This window comes from Jaculus jaculus, chromosome 3, assembly GCF_020740685.1.
Source record: "Jaculus jaculus isolate mJacJac1 chromosome 3, mJacJac1.mat.Y.cur, whole genome shotgun sequence".
In the NCBI taxonomy this organism is placed as follows: domain Eukaryota; kingdom Metazoa; phylum Chordata; class Mammalia; order Rodentia; family Dipodidae; genus Jaculus; species Jaculus jaculus.
Genome location: NC_059104.1, coordinates 63266833 through 63284736, shown reverse-complemented (window position 1 = coordinate 63284736; position 17904 = coordinate 63266833). Strand labels below are relative to the sequence as shown.

The window sequence follows — 17904 nt, the reverse complement described above, 5'->3', positions numbered from 1 at the left end:
GTTATGACACAGTTCATATTGAAAACCCAAGACAATGTCCATTAAACGATAAATTTCTAAAATTCCATTAGTTTCTTCAAGATTGTTCATTTACAATAGATGTTAACTGTTTTGCTATCTCATTTCAAATCTAAGACTTATGAAACTCAAATTATTTTGTTAATGTATACATTGGTATTGACTAACATTTTTACTTTTAAAAACAAATTTTTTTACCTTTAAAAACAAATTATGAGACAGAAGTGCAGATAAGAACAACTGATGTTAATTATTCTTCCTTGCACAGATATGAACCAGTTTTCACTCCAAGGTAGTAATGTGCGCTCCAAGTCCTAAGCATTCAAAAACATGAACCACTTTTTCTTCATTACTGAAATATCTATATGCAAACCTAGTAGCATTTGAAAGCTAATCTCCCTATATGCTGGTGTAATTGCAGCAAAGTAAATCTCCAGTGTTGAATTCTATTTGGAAATGGCTTATTATCTTATCTTTCACAAGTGGTTTTCAGTACATTCAAAAAACCCTAAGTAAGGTTTTCAGTGTTCAGAAAAGGAGCAACTTGATGAAGAGTCTGGAATGTATGTCTCCAGGAGCAACTGCTTTTCCATCATAGGAGGAAACAACTCTGCTCCTCCTTCCTGCATGGGAAGTGGGGTACTTTGTACAGCCCATGGTTCAGTTCAAGATACATGAACACAACCAGAAGTTGCTCTAGTCACTTGAAGATGTGTGGCATGTGGATCATTCCATGAGTGACAGTTTTTCCTCAAGGCATTTCTAAATTGATGACCCAGCGTTCCATGAGGGACCCCTCTCCCCAGCTTTTCTAGAAGATGACTGTGGGAAAGTTCTCTGGTGTTTTCCCCAGTATCCATGCAGGTTCCAGGAAGAGTCATTGTGCAGTTGCTTCCAAGTTCTATGGCAGTTAGCACCCAGGATGCGTTCTTTGCTTCTTTATCTGAAATGTTGTCTGTCAGGCCTCCAAGTGTCAAAGTAGTACTTGCTTGTTAAACTGTGAAATTGTTTTTTCACAGGCTCTATACTAGTGTCTGGGCTGTAAACTATGCATTACCTCCCAAAGGTTAAAACTGTGAGAAGAGCTCTTCAGCATCTGTGAAGCATGTTCTTTCTAGAGCAGGAGTGTTGGGAGTCATTCTGTTTTGAATAAATATATCATTCATGAAGTGTCAAAGACTTGACATGCGCTGCTAGCAGCTTTCAGCCTGTAATTTTGTGAAAAGTGTGGTGTTGATTGAAATGTTCTATCTTTGATCATGGTGTTAAGATGGTTTTTGCTCTTACTTTTCCCTCAAAATATAAGGGAGAAAACAACTGTTCATGTGAGGTTTTATTTATATTAAATTTGCACTACTTACCTTTTCAAATTATATATTTTTTAATTGCCAGAGGTGGTAGCACATACCTTTAATCTCAAAGCTCTAGAAATGAAGGAGAAAAGAGAAAGCTACATTTTTCTTTTCTTTCTTTCTTTCTTTTTTTTTTTTTAGCCAGTTATGGATAAAAGTCCAGAAGAAACAAGGAGATGCCATTCTGTGGGTTTGAATCTGTCTCTCCGAGATGGCTGCCAGTGACAGCCGATCAGGAACTTTGTGCTTCTTCAGCTCTTCCTCTCTGGGTCAGCTCTGAGTTCACAAACCAATTAGATCTCCGAAGCCCCTTGAATCTGCTTACAGAGCTGAGCCCGATGAGGCTCACCCTGATTGGCTGTCTTATCCATATAAAGGTGGTTACCCATATGATACAGCAGTCTTGCTCTCTTTTCTGAGCATTCTTGTAAGTCTGTTCTTCCTTCTAAACCTGGCTGGGACCAGCCTCACTGGTAATGAGAGAATTTTGATCTTGATTTGGGTCTTTTTCTGTTTGTCTTCTCTGTGTTATGCTTTGGGGTACCTTCTCACTTAGATTGCATGCATCTTTGACCTCTGTATCCTATCTTTCACTATATCCTAATCTTCTCTGTTGTGTTATTTGAAGGGGTTTCTATGTCAGATCCTACACATGCATGTGGGACTGTGCTAGCCTTTTCCTAAATACCAGTTTCCCCTAAATAAACCTCACAAATTATGATTTCTTCCTAAATAAACTCAATAATTTGTAACTTATTCTTTTGTGTTCACTTTATCAACTTTTTAAACTAAAAATAGGATAAGCACCTAAAAGTTGGGGTTCATCAGTTTGGGAGATGACTCCTGAAACTCAAATCTTGCATCAAACATAGATCCAGGAGGGTTGGAAGTTTCAGGTGTTCCTGGGTTGCATAGTGTGTTGAAGTGGGGTGCACAGTGAGGCCTTTCCTTCCCCCCAGTCCCATACAGAAAAGATGTCTTAACAATGTAATTTAATTGTTTAAACTTGAATTCACAGTCTGTCTCATAACCACTGAGTTTTCTGTTTTATAATGTGTGTTATGTTTTGACATTCTGTGGAATTTCTGATATGTTGGCTGGCTTCTCTAAGAATTGTAGACTTTGGAAATCTCTATTTCCAGCTTCATATAATTAGTATTGTTTGTTTTTAACAAAGCCTTTCGATCTAGGTTGAATATGATTTTCAAATGACATTTATATAGGACTTGACATTCATTTTGATTCCCCAAAGGGAAAATAAAAGAGGGTTTTAAAAATAGACTAACAAGCAATGCATTGTTCATGACAGAGCCTTACTGTTGGGACATTGAATGCTCATTTTGGCAAAAACCAGTGAGGTTCAAGGATTGCCTGGTGACTTGTCCCTGTCCTTTGAATACTTGACTGTTCATTTTTCTGGTCCCTTTTCAGCTTCACAGTCACACCTTTTGATGTTCAATGTTGTTTGTAAATTTTCTCTATCTTGTCTTCTTTCCCCTGTTTTATCTTTGCACAGATAAATGTGGATGTTCTGTAAGGCTCTATTCTTGCCTTCCTTGACCCTGCAGATTCAGTTTCTTGCTGCTGTGAGCCATTACAGAGCAGGGCAGGAAGAACCACAGGAGTTTCATCTACAGTAGTACGTGTGAGCTAAAATTAGTCTTGTTTTCCTAGGCCAGATGTGAAGAGAGAAGAGCCCTGCTTATCCCAACCTATATGCAGTTCTCCCCATCCCCTAGAGCCCAGTGACCTATCCATTCATGTGAACCAGAACCTTCCTAAAACTTTATCCCTGTGCACTGAACTAGTCTAATGATCCACCTTGTGGCTAGTGCTAGACAAGTACCCCTTTACTTCTGAGTCAGCAGGCCACCTGCTTTGTGAAGAAATTCTCTCTGTAATGTCATGCCTCACCTGCTAAATTAAATCTCTTGCCTGTGAGTACTGATTGGGTTAAACCTGAGTTAAGAGTGCCCTGAGAACATTGTATTTGGACAGCCAACTGCCTCTTCAGGGTTCATACCAGTTTTGATGTATATGTAAGCTATGCTCCATAGGCTCATGTGCTTGAACAATTGGTCCCAAGCTGGTGGTACTATTTGGGAAAGTTGTGGAATGTTTGGGAGGTTGAACCTTGCTTAGAGGAAGTGGGATACTTGGGGTAGTCCTTGAGGTTTTACTCCCTAGCCCCACTTCCCCTTTGCTTTCCACATTCCTCAGCAATGAGAAAGTAATACAGAAAATCGGTTCCAAGAAGAGGTGTTACAGCTGTGATACACCTGACCATGTGATTTGTAAGCTTTGGAACAAGTTTGTTTGGGGAATGTGGAAGAATTTGAACCTTTGGGTTGTAGAAGTCTTACAATGCTGAAAGCAGAGGTCAATGAGCCATTTCAAAATTCCAAGAGAAATGCAGACAGTTGAGACCTGGCTTATGAGATTTTAGAAGGGAAGAACTGTTGAGAGCTGGGCTAGAAGCAGTGCATATATTCTGGTAGGGAATCTTGCTTCATTCCAACTGTCCTAAGGCTGAATTTAACAGTAATGTATTAATGTGTTTGATGGAGTAAATTTCATGTCAGTATAGCAATGAGTCTGTATCATGATTTCTACTTTACTGCTCTTATATTCACATCTAATAAAAGTGTGAAAAAATATGGATAAAGTAAAGCTTAGAGAAGAAGTTTGTGAATAAGTTTAAAGTTCTGAACAAGGAGACTGCAGCCAAATCAAATATCTGTAATAATGTTATAGAGATAAATAAGATTAAAGAGAAGCCTTTCTCTCTTCACTTAGACAATAGTAAAGGTGCCTTAAGAACAACACCTCAATGATGGAGAGCTTTAACTTGTGCGAATGAAAACCTTTTGAAACAGAAAGCCTGAACAAACAATGCAACAGAAGGGATTCCTGCTTACAAACAACTGGCTAGTTAAGTGTTTCCACAGATTCAGTGATCAAAGTATGCAGACACTACTGCAGCTTTAGGCCAAGGTGTCCAAGCTCCAACTAAAGTTGGTAGTGGAACTTGGGATCATTATCCATGTGGTTCTGATTTTATAGAAATGGAAACTACAAGATTTAGGGGGCCGTGGTGTCTAACTTCTCAGGTTCAGAGATCCTCTGAAGCTGAGCAGTGTGAGGCAGGCTTGTAGTGCTGAGAAGAAACAAGCTACAATGGCTTATGAATGTTGGAGATGCCAGGACCATGGAAAGCCAACCAAGGATATGATAGGCTCAGAGTAGTGCCAGCCCAGGATTTCTTTGTATGCTACAGGCAGTAGAGCTGGAGAGGTTGGTCCACCCAAGCCCTTTGGAGCCCACATGTTTACATCATCAAAACAAGTTATTGGCATGGAACTACAAGATTTGATTGTTACCCCGATGGATTTTGGTTTATGGTCCTTTTAAGAATAGGAATGTTTACTCTGTGACATTATTGTCTATTGGAAGCATGCCATGTATCTTTTAATTTTATAGGGGAATCACAGTAAAGAGAATGCCTTCAGTCACAAAAATGACTTTGGACTCTTGAATAGTGTTGGGAATATTAAAGACTACAGGGTTTTTGAAGTTGGACTAATGCATTTTATATCATAGAATGGCCAGGACCCTGTGGGACCAGGGTGCAGTGTTTTTGTTTGAATGTAAAATGCCCTCCATGAGCTCATATGCTTGATCTTTAGATAGTGGTGCTGTTTGTGAATTGGTGAACTTTTGAGAGGTGGAACCTTGCTGGAGGAAGTGGGCCCCTGGGGTGGCCTTGAGGTTCTGTATCTGGGCCCTACTTCCTGTTTACTTTTTTTTTTTTGGACTGTGACTGTGTGACTGGCTGTCCTGTCCCCCTTGCTATGCCATCCCTGACACAGTGGAATGTGTCCTTGAAAACACAATTTAGGTGGTGGTGCATGCCTTTAATCTCAGCATTCTGGAGGCAGAAGTAGCAGGATCTCCATGAGTTCAAGGCCACCCTGAGAATAGAGTGAATTCCAGGTCATCCTAGATTAGAGTGAAACCCTACCTTGAAAAACCAAAAAAAAAAAAAAAAAAAAAAACAACCAAACCAAACCAAACCCATAAAACAACAACAAAAAAAAAAGAAAGAAAAAAACCACATTAGTTAAACTCTTTCCTTAAGCCACTTCCTGTAATGCATTCAGTCACATCAATAAGTGAAGAAACTAATACAGCCCGGATGTTGCCTCACTTGGTTTTTTGCTTCATCAGTGTGCTGTTAGTGTAGGTGTTATAACAGACTGCTTTTCTTCCCATCTCGCCACTCTGAAGGTGGTAGTTATGCCATCCATTAAGGAATAGATTTCTTTTTTTATTTTATTTCTTTACTTTTTTTTTGTTTTTAAACAATCTTAGCCTGTAGCTCAGACTGCTCTGAGCTCACTATGTAGATCAGGCTAGCTTTGAAATTGTGGTAATCCTTCTGCCTCAGCTTCTTGAAGTTGGGATTATAGGTTTGAACCTCTATTTCTGCTTAGAAAATATTTTTCTTAAGCTTAAAATTATGTGTTTTTGTTTGCCTAGTAGATACCAACTGGATGCCCCTCGTATATCAAACTTAATTTAAGGTTAACATGGAATTCATTGCCTCATCTCTAATTTCAGCTTTTCCTCTAGACATAACCTATTGTTTTGCAAATGGTGCAGTCATATTCCTCATGTTCTGTGCCCCAAATCTGGAGCCACCTTTTATTTCACCTTACTTTCCATATTCAGCCACTTGTGGAGGGTTGCTTTGTTCTACCAGCTACTTTGGTTTCTGTTTTTAACCTTTCTCTCTTGAAAAAATATTTTGTTTTTATTTATTTATTTGACAGAAGAAGAGGGAGGGGGAGGGAGGGAGGGAGGGAGGGAGGGAGAGAGAGAGAGAGAGAGAGAGAGAGAGAGAGAGAGAATGGGCATGCCAGGGCCTCCAGCCACTGCAGACGAACTCCAGATGTGTGTGCCCTCTTGTGCATCTAGTTAATGTGGGTCCTGGCGAATCAAACCTTGGTCCTTTGGCTTTGCAGGCAAATGCCTTAACTGCTAAGCCATCCCTGCAGCCCTGTTTTTAACCCAAAATTCTTATTTATTCTCTCTGCTTTTGTTTAAATAGTTTCTTACTTTGGATACAATTTTCTCATTTTCACTTCTTTAAAACTTATCATGGGCTGGAGAGATGGCTTAGCAGTTAAGGTGCTTGTGTGTGAAGCCTAAGAACCCAGGTTTGATTCTCCAGGTCCCATGTAAGCCAGATGCACATGGTGGCACATGCATCTGGAGTTCACTTGCAGTGGCTGGAAGCCCTGGCATGCCCATTCTCACTCTCTCTCTTTCCCTCCCCCCTCCCTCCCTCTGACTCTAATAAAAAAAAAAATCTTTAAAAAAAAAAACAAAACCTTGGGCTAGAAAGATGCTTGACTGCAAGGCCCAAAGATCCATGTTTGGCTCTCCAGGCCCCACATAAGCCAGGTACACAAGGTGACACAAGCAAGGTGGCACACATGTCTAGAATTCATTTGTAGTGGCTGGAGGTCTTGTCACACCAATCCTCTCTCATAATCAAATTCCCCCCCAAAAAAAAAATCTTATCATTTTTTAAGAGCCAAGGAAGATGTCTGTTTCCCAAAGATCTTCATGTGATATAACCCTGTTATAAATTCTTTTAGAAAACCAAAATTGCACCATGTATGATGTCATTATTTGTGCCTATTGAATTGTCTTGTTAAAGTGAAAACACTGTGTGTGTGTATGTGACACACTGTGGTTTAAGTGATATAATGAGCCATGCATATTATCCTAAATTCATTACTGAATGCATGTAAGGATTGTCTGGCATGGTTTGCCTTGATTTGATTGCTACAGTGATACTTCTATGGTCCTCAAGTAGGCATTTTTTCCAACCCTGTCGAAAATATCTTTGGAGCCCCAGGTTTTCTCCAGCTGAGCTTTCACAACCAGGAAGCAAAGAAGATATGAAGCAAGGTCAAATAGAAATGAAAGTGGTACTACCATTTTGGAAAACAGTTTGATATTTTCTCACAATGTTAAATATCATTATATGATTCAGTTCTACAGGTTTATTTCTGAGAGATCTAAAAATGTATGTCTATATAAAGATGAATGTAAATGTTAATAACAGCATTGTCACTGTTTCATAATAGCTAAAAAAATATAAACGGGCCAAATGTCCATCAACTGATTAAGGAATAAACAAAGAGTGGTATATTTATTCAGTGGAGTTATATTCAGATATTAGAAATAGTGAAATACTGCTACATGTTGCTTTCTTGATGCCAAATGAGGAAAGCTAAATGCTAAATGAACAGAGATAGGATATGCTAAATAGACAGGACATATATCACATGATTCCTTTTATATTAAATGCCCAGAATATGTTCATGGTATATAAGACATATCTAAGTCGGGCTGGAGAGATGGCTTAGCGGTTAAGCGCTTGCCTGTGAAGCCTAAGGATCCCGGTTCGAGGCTTGATTCCCCAGGTCCCACGTTAGCCAGATGCACATGAGGGTGCAAGCGTCTGGAGTTCATTTGCAGTGGCTAGAGGCCCTGGTGCACCCATTCTCTCTCTCTTCTCTCCCTGTCTGCCTCTTTCTCTCTCTGTCACTATCAAATAAATAAAAATAAACAAAACTTTAAAAAACATATCTAAGTCTTTTATTTAGAAAGTCAAGTAAAGAAAAAAATTGGAGCATTAGAAAATGTTTGAGTATGTTCTGTTGCATCAAAGCAGACTCCCAGACTAAGCAGATCAGTTAAAAAGTACTTCATAGATGAGGAAATCCAAGTTGAGAGAGAAGTAACTACTTAGGCACCTGCAGTATGTGGTGGGGATGCAGTACGAACCATTTCCCAAATCACAAGCTCAGGATGTCACCTCCTCAGAGTGTTTTTGTGAACATGTTGCTCTGAGGGGTGTGGACAAAAGAGTCCAGGTAATAAACAAACCTGTGTCAAAGATTCTGCACAGCTCATTGTGGAGAGTTTGAACATTGCAGGTCTAGAGTTAAAAACTATCTTGGACTGTTTTTAACCCCCTTAATGGACACTGTTGCCCACCTCTGTGTTAGAACTAACATCCTTGTGACAGCTTCGTAAATCCTTTGGAATGTATGAACAGGCTACTAGCTCCACCAGCCACCAACCCAAAGGTTAAGACTGTCATCAGATACCATCTGAGGCCTGTAGCAGAGGTCTCTCTCTCTCTCTCTCTCTCTTTTTTTCCCCTGTAACCAGGCTGCTTAGCACTTCCCCAAATGCATTTGAAAACTGCCTTGATTTATAACTTGTTTTTTCTAACTATAAAAATTTCATAAAACTGTTACCACATTGGTACATGGTATTTGAGATAACATTGATGCAGGATTTTGGGGTTCAGGAGGGTCTCTCAAAGTTGTGAAACTTACATTTGTGTTTTGTCTTATCTTTAACAAAGAATTGATAAAGACAAACTTAAGAAGGATAAAATATAAATTTTTAAGTTCATTTGGGGGAAATAAGAAATTGTGGGTTTTATTTAAAGGAGATTGGGATGTAGGAAGAAGGCTAGAAATGAGTAAATGTGGGAAGAAGTAGGAAACATGCTCTCATGTGGAAAACACTGTATAGTTCATCATTTAGGAAAAAATTAGGTTTTAGGGAAAGACTGGAGTAGAGCCACAAGCACATGGAGGATAGAATTTAGGAGCTTGTATACAGAGATTCAGAAAGAAGTCGACAGCTTCCACCCTGATTTTCCCCATGGAAGAAAACTAAAAGAGCAAATGCTAGTGAGATAAGGAAGAATAACAGAGAAAAAATATCAAAGTAGAGACCAAGAAATCCAGATGATGTCTTAAGGAGGAAAAAGAGTTGTGCCTATAGTTACCCCAAGCTTAGAGACATAGGCCTAGAGTTAGTTAAAGCACCCACATGGTAGATCTGGAGTGTAAGGGATAGGCATGGGGTAGGCTCAGAGACCAGGGGAAAATCATATATGTAATTAAAGTGAGAAGTTACCATAAGGTATGAAACAGGGAAACAGAGACTTATTCAGACCATAAAGCAATATTAATTATGCTCTCCCCTCACCCACTAGGCACAGAGTAAGGCCAAGAGAATTGGGGACAGAGAGAGAGAGGGAGAGGGAGAGAGAGAGAGAGAGATAGAGAGATAGGGAGAAAAGGAAAGACAAGAAGATGAAAGCCTTTATATGCAAGAAGAGCACTGGATTGGTTTATAGATTTGGAGGGTGGACCCCAGGGCCAGCCCACCCGAGCTGCTTAGATAGTTCCTTACACTGGACAGTAGGAGGCATTGTTGTTTATATTGATGAGAAATGAGTTCCATTTCTGCCTAGAGTTTTACTCTTGTGCCAGTGCAAGGTGTTATGTGGGGTGGCATCTCCTGGTTTTCTCTGAGCCTCAATTTCTGACTGTCATTGTCTAAGAGATACTAGTTTCTTCAGTATGAATCCATGTTCTCCTGGCATGGTCACTCATTTTTGGCTATAGAATAAACTATTATTCCCATTGAGGTGAGAGCTATTTGTGTCTACAAGATGCTTTGGCATAACATGAATTTGAAGTGTGGACTAGTAGAGAGTTAAGCTCCACTATTGATATGGAAATGTGTAATGCCTTTGAAAGTGAAGGAACTTTTCTCAGCTCTTGGTTGAGCTGTAAATCACTGAGTCAGTGGCCTACAGGTTTTTGTCTTACAGATTTCAGTGAATAAAATCCACAGACCATAGAGGGTGACATTTAGAAAGACTTTTATTATAAGAGCTTAATAGAAGGAAAGAAGGCAGAGCTCCTGCTATAAGTAGGATGGGGTTCCTGGAAATGGGAAAGTTGGCCTGGTGTCCCTGATTGGGGTTTTTATGGGAATTTACTGTAAGTAGGCTGTGCTGGTCAGTCTAGTTCCCATGCCAGATATCCAGAAACTTCTTAGAAAGTGATATCTTCCAGGAATCTTACTTTTCCACAAAAGAGATCAGTTCCATTTTTAGTCCTAGCAAAGGAAATTATCCTTCTTGAAAGGGACTAATGATCTATTCTAAGAAATAAAGAGACAAGGAAAGACCAGACCCTTCTTCTGACGTTTCTGGCCTCTGTCACAGTGGAGGCTGGGAGGACTCCTATAGGGAAGAAGAGGTAGGCATAACCAGATTTCCCACTGCTATCTCAAGGAAATTCTTTCCTTTGACTTTCAGGGGTCCTGTTGCTCCTAAAATCCTACCTCACTGCTGTCCACTTCCAAGTGCCTTGAAGGGTGCTGTGGTGCTGAGCCCCTTAGTGTCTGCAATCCTCACTGTGCTGCTTGTGTTTTCTATCTCACCAGAAATAGATCATTTACTTGCTATGCCTATCACAGAGAATGTTTGGGGCTTGTGTTAAAGGATGGCTTTAATTTATTACATGCGTTATTGTAAAGACAAAATGTACCAGAGAGTAAAGGAGAGTATTTTAATCAAGTTGTTTGAATAGGAAGAATCTTCTGGCAATGATGGTCTCAAAGCAAAGGGAGAATTTGTGGGTGTCATGAAACAAGAGTCATTGAGGCAGGGTCAAAATGGGTATGCTTGAAATAAGAGGTCAGAGTAGGCCATGCAGTTAGCTACTGTTTCACTTGCCTTTCCCCTTCACTTAGCAATATGTTAAAATTATGCTATTTCCACATCTGGTACTATAAAGACATTAGCAACATGAAACTATCACTCCAGGGACTACATTGTCCCCTTTTTACACAATTGAAGTCAGACAGATTTACCCTCTGGTGGTCATTTTTAATGGAAACTCAAAAGGCCAATGGAGAGTTCAGTAAAAAGGAGGACTTGTAGGAACCAGGGTGACTCAGAGTTCTGGCAGAGTGACCACTAAGGGTAACCACTGCCAGGTGGGAAATGTGGACTCAGCAGGAGAGGAACTTTAGAAGGAGACACTGGAATGGTTTTTCATAGAGCTCAGGGGGTTATTTTTGAACATAAGAAGTGATCAGATTTCCAAGATTTGGGGTTAAGACTGATTTTGTTCCAGGGTAGACTATCACCATAGCAAATTAGTCCTTTGCATTTTTCCCTAAGCTTAATTTCCATGATTTTACCATATGGAAACTGTGACTTTTAAAAAGAACTTGCTCCATTGAGCAAGCTTGGCACATTTTTCAAATGTTTCCTGACATTAACAGCTCTATTTCTCAATTAGCAAAGGGAATAAAGTTGATTATGCATATCCATGGGGTGACAATTTACATCTGATTAGCAGGTTTAAGGTAAATATTAAAAGGTCACTGTAAATAACTTTTACTTCTTTTGTTCTCAGAAATACCAGTCACTAAGTGCTAGCTTCCCCCTACTCCTCATGGTTGATAAAATCCTATTTTTAAAATGATGAACTTAAGCTGTTAGTGAATAATAAAACTTCTAGAATTTAGAGATAAGATAGTTATCATTTTGTTCCCTTTTTCTATCCTTATTCTGATACCCATCTGTTTTTGTGAGAACTATTAGCTAGTCATAGACATTAAGATAAAAAGATAGACAAGAAACATATGTATAGACTTATACCATGTCTTGGTAACCTCTTCATGGATTTACTCTTAAGGCTTAAAGTTCTTCTGACTTTTTGCTATTTTTTTCCCCCTAAAGATGAAAAAATGAGAACAGAATGGGAAAAGAGAAGGAGATAAGATTCCTCCTGTATTATAAAATGGAGTAGTCATGGAAAAACCAGTTAGTTCATTTTTGTTTTATCTATTTAAAATCTGAATAGTAGCCAACTGTCTTATAGATGAGGAGTCAGTGAAAGAAATTGATAGTGTTAATTCAGACAGGATTTTAGATGGCCTTGTGGCATGCTGTTAAAATTGGATGTGAGAAACTTGTTTGGGATGGACTTTGTGAGTTCCTTGTTTGTGGTTGGTATAATTAATGGAAGCCCTTTCTGACATTCAATAGTAGCTCAATTTTCTTTTTCTTTTGTATACTCTTTAAGAAGTAGCAATTGTTGACATTTATTTATTATTATAAATATATTCAAACTCTTTATAAAAACAATCAGGTATGAAAAAGGTTTGAATAAATTCATATTCTGCCTCTTGGAGATAATGACTTTACATCTTGGTAAATTCCCTTCCAAGAGTTCTTGTTGTTGGCTTTTTCTTCTAGGCATATAAGCATACTTATTTTAATATAAAATTGTATCTATTTTATTTTTAAGTTACATTTTGAAAAGATTATAACATATAAGACTTTCTTTGTAAATTGTAAATACGTGTATATTATTGGCTTTGATGGGTACATGTTATTATTGTTAGCATAATTAGATACAATGTTAAAGGAGATACTAAGTTGACTTAACAGCTGTCTGTTGATAATAGACATTTAGCTTGTTTGCCAGGATACAGTGAAAATACAGGGTTATGATTTTTCATATGTTAAAACTATTTTTTAGAAATAATATCAGTTTACTTTTTTTAACATTTCATTTAATTATATATATATATTAGCAAACTATGCTCTTTTTTGCCCTCACCCTGCCTCCCATTATCCTGGAGGCCCTCCTCAGTAGGGTTATGGTATTCACTGGGTTCATGAAGGTCTCAGTCAGTTCATATGGAAATTAAGCATGGGAATATGCCTCAGTGTATTCCTACCCACTTCAAGGCTCTTACAATCTTTATGTCCCCTCTTTCACAATACAATGTTCCCTGAACTATGGAAAGCCTGTTGGCAGTCTGATTTAGTGTTGAGTGCTTTGTAGACTCTGGATTTCTGCTTTGATAGGGTTTGATTGACCATGTCCACCATCATCTCCTTGGAGCTGGTTGTTAGGTTAGCAGTAAGAGCAGTATTCATGGCTCTGCTTCCACAGCAGTTCTCCTGGGCCCTAACAGATGTGGAAGAGGTGGCAAGTCTCATAGTGGGAAATCAGTTATCTTCTTGACTTATTGATGTATCTTGGCTCTCTTTTGTTTTCACTGCCATCTGTAAAATAAAGCAGATTTCCTAAACAAGAGTGAGAGAAGCTTATGATAAAGGGGGTATTTGAAGTTGTTTGAGCGATTTTTGATGGGAAAGCCCACTCTTTCCAGACCATGGGATCTTGTCTTGGTTTTTTAGTAACAGATAGGAGTTCTCTGTCACTGAGCAGGCCTTGTGTCCAAATCAGAGAACAGTTGTTTACCTATAGAGGCTGCATGCCACTATTATACAAATGTGAACTTCTTATCCAGCTCGTTTATTTAATAATATGTTGGGCTCCCTGCTTATTCATGCTGTTGGTGACTGTTGTCCTCTGTCAGCTCTAAAAGAGCTCTCTAGCATAATGAGGGTTAGCCAGCAGGGAGGTATCTTCCATGTTGGTTTCAGCATGGTATTTCAATGTGCTGTGACCATAACCTGCGATGTCTTCAGTAATAGGGTCATTTTTTCTCTGGAAGATAATCAGGTATTCTGAAGGCCTATATTTTCTTAGGGGCCTCATGGTTCTTCCTGGCCAGCAGCTTACTGTTGTGGCAGTGGTGGGGGAGGGCAACCCAATTCTGGTCCTTGGATTTATCAGCCAGAATCAGTGGTCTTAAAATTAAGTTTTTTTTTTTTTTTCACTTTCTGTCCAGACTGTCTCCCCTCCTCCTTTACATGATGTAATTATATCATGTACAATGCTAGTAAGAATGAGTTTTTTATTGAACCAATTCATGTTTTTTGTATAATTCCCTCCTGCCTACCCTACGTATCCCCATCCCTCTCAGCCCCTCCCATTCCTGATATTTTGTCCCTTCCTTACCCATTAGGTAACTCCTCTTTCCCTATTTCTTCTCTCTACTAGTCTCACCCTAGTTTTATGTCCAAATTTTTGGTGCTAACTACCATTTGCACTTATCTCCAACTTATCCCTTTTAGGCACCTCATGTGAGAAAGTACATGTGGTGTTTATCTTTCTGTGCCTGTGTGACCTCACTTACAATGACATTTTTCAACTCCATACATGTTCCTGCAAATTTCATTATTTCATTTTTCCTTACTACTGAGTAGAATTTCTTTGTGGATATATATCACATCTTCATTATTCATTCATCAGTTGATGGGCAATGGCATCCACTGCTGAACAACATCATTGAGCAAGTATCTCTGTAGTAAAGAAGGGAGTCTTTAGGGTAAATGGCCAGGAGTGGTATAGCTAGGCCAAGTGGTAGATCAGCTTTTGCAGGAGTCTCCATATGGGTTTCCATAGTGCTTGTACAAGCTTATACTCCCATTAGCAGTGGGTAAGGGCTACTCTTTCCCCAAGGTCTTTCCAGCATTTGTTGTTATTCACTTTTATGATGTATGCCATCCTTAGTGGAGTGAGAGAGAGAATGAGTATTCCAGGACCTCTATCTACTGCAAAAGAACTCACTCCAGATGCATATACCACCATGTGCATCTGGCTTACATGGGTACTGGGGAGTTGAACCTAAGTCTTTAGGCTTTTCAGGCAAGTACCTTAACCATTAAGCCATCTCTCCAGCCCTTGTTTGAGTCTTTTATTGTTTAGTATTTTTGTGTTATTTGTAGATTCTAGATATTGGATCTTTGTTGTAGGTATAGTTGATGAAAATGTTCTCTCATTCTGTGGGATATCTATTGACTCTGTTGATGGTTTGCTTGTCTGTAAAGTAGTAGCTTTTAGTTTTATGAGGTCCTAGTGGTTGAGTGTTGATCTAGTTTCCTGTGCTACTGGGGTTTTATTCAGGAAATCTTTCTCTACATCTATATCATGGCATGTTCTTCCTATTTTTTTAAAAATATTTTATTTATTTATTTGAGAGCAACAGACACAGAGAGAAAGACAGATAGAGGGAGGGAGAGAGAATGGGCGCACCAGGGCTTCTAGCCTCTGCAAATGAACTCCAGACGCGTGCATCCCCTGTGCATCTGGCTAACGTGGGAGCTGGGGAACCGAGCCTCGAACCGGGGTCCTTAGGCTTCACAGGCAAGCGCTTAACCGCTAAGCCATCTCTCCAGCCCCCCCCCCTTTTTTTTTCTAGAATTTTATAGTTTTCAGGTACTGAGGTCCTTAATCCATTTGGAGTGGACTTTTGTGCTGAGAGAGAAATGGATCTAATTTCATTCTTCTGCATGCAGTTGTCCAATTTCTCCATTACCAGTTGTTAAAGATACTGTCCTTTCTCCATTGTGTACTTTTGCCCCCTTTGTCCATGATGAGGTAGTTGCTTGGTATTCGAGGTGGGTCTTCTATTGTATTTTATTGATCCATGTGTTTGGTTTGTGCCAGGACCATGCTGTCTCAGTTACTATGGCTTTTAGAATAGCTTAAAAACAGATTTGGTGATACCTCTGGATGTATTTTTTGCTGAGGATATTTTTGGTTATCTGAGGCCTTTCTGTTCTTCCATATGAATTTTGATACTATTTTTCCTATCTCTGTGAAGAATATTGCGGGATTTTTTATTGGAACTACATTGAATCTGTATAATTCTTTTGGTAGGATGGCAATTTTTGCAATATTAATTCTTCCAATCCATTAGCATGGGAGGTCTCTCTATCTTTTCATATTCTCTTTTATTTCTTTTTCAGTGATTTTATGTTTTCTTTGTATGTCTTTCTTTTCCTTGATTAGTAATATCCCAAAGTATTTAATTTTTTGTGGCTATTGAAAATGGGATAGCATCACTTATCTCTTTTTCCATATATTTATTTTGGCATGAAGGCTAATGAATTTTGTGTATTGATTTTGTATCCTGTCACTTTATCACAAGACTTTATCAGGACTGGGCGTGGTGGTGCATGCCTTTAATCCCAGCACTCAGGAGGCAGAGATAGGAGGATTGCCATGAGTTTGAGGCCACCCGGATATGACATAGTGAATTCCAGGTCAGCCTGAATTAGAGTGAGACCCTACCTTGAAAAACAAAAAACTAACAAACAAAAAAATTAAAAAATGTCTTTATTATCTTTAGATTTTTGGTGGCGGATTTTAGATCACTTATATATGGAATCATGCCATTTGCAAATAGGGCTAGTTTGAATTCTTCCCTACCAATTTGCATCCCTTTTGTTTCTTGTCTTATTGCTTGAGCTAAGGCTTCAAGTAACATGTTGAAAAGCAATGATGAGGGAAGATCACCAAGAGTTCCGATGCTAGCCTGGGGCTACAGAGAGACTGATAACCTTCAGTAAGAGGTCTTGGGAAGACAGCTGGTTAAAATCCTTATTTGTCAGGAAACTTGATCCAAGAAAAGATGCTCCCTCTATTCTCCTAGCCAAAGAGGAAACAAGCACTCTGTACAAATTACAGTTTCACAATGTTAAGCCGGATTGCCTAGAAGCATACAACAAAATTTGGAATTTGTGAATTTCCATAAGGCAAGAAGCGACATGCTTCTCTTTAGGAAGAATCCGCTGCTATTGGAATTCAGTGTCTAGAATGAGCCTGTGCCTTGGTCAGGACCCAATATATATGAACTCAGGTCTTACCAACTCCGACCAGGAACCATGATTGAATGGGGAAATTACTGGGCTCGTGCAATCCACTATAGATAGGATGGGAATGACGCCGTGGGGGGAGGGTTCTTCTCTCAGATTGGTCAGCTATACATGGTGCACCATCTTTGGGCTTACAAAGATCTGCAGACCAGGGAAGACATATGGAATGCAGCATGGCACAAACACGGCTGGGAAGAATTGGTATGCTACACAGTCCTGCTTATTCAGGAGATGGAGTCCAGAATCATGATCCCACTGAAGACCTCACCCCTGCAGTGAAGCTCCAGAGCTTTGATGTGCCTACACAGATGATGTGACGAGCATTTGCCATGAATTAATTTTAACTGTACATCAAGTGAAAATGAAACACTGAGTGTAAGCTGCTGTACATAGCTTGTGAGGCTTCTTTTCTTTAAAATTTATATAATCATGTGAAAGGAGAAACCAAGGCAGTTTGACTGTAGCTGTACTCTTGGAAACATCTGTTTGTCCAATGTTAGCCTCCCACCCTCCAGAAAAAAAATGAAAACTCGAAGCAAGACATGGTGGCTCATGCCAGCACTCTGGAGACTGAAGCAGAATTGCAACAAGTTCTAGGCCAGTGTAAGCTACATAGTGAGTTTCAGGCCAGTTTGGTCTATAGAATGAGAGCCTGTCTAAAAATAGATAGATAAATAGATAGCCAGGTGTGGTGGCATACATCTTCAAACCCAGCACTTGGAAGGCAGAGGTAGGAGGATCACTGTGAGTTCAAGGCCAGCCTGACTACAGAGTGACTGTTAGGTCAGCCTGGGCTAATGTGAGGCCCTACCTTGAAAAAAGAAAAAAGAATTGAATACATCTGAATAAGATTCCATCTGTGAAAAGCAATTAGCTATTTCTTTCTACCAAAAAGGGTGGGGGGAAGAATCTGTTTTAAACTTACAAGTTTTGACAAATTTCAGGAGGGAAGACAAAAATACACATTTTGTCCTGTTTCTCAAACACTTTTTCTGAGTCTCAAACTAGGAACAAATTATAAGTGTGCCCATTAACTACAGATGTTTTAGT

General features: G+C 39.3%; 1 protein-coding gene and 1 pseudogene across 5 annotated transcripts in view; both read left to right on the top strand.

Moving 5' to 3' along the window:
* Positions 1–17904, top strand: part of Enox1 (ecto-NOX disulfide-thiol exchanger 1) — a 674222-nt gene that overhangs the window by 90575 nt on the left and 565743 nt on the right. The window lies entirely within an intron of this gene.
* LOC123459420 lies at positions 13163–17301 on the top strand (annotated as a pseudogene).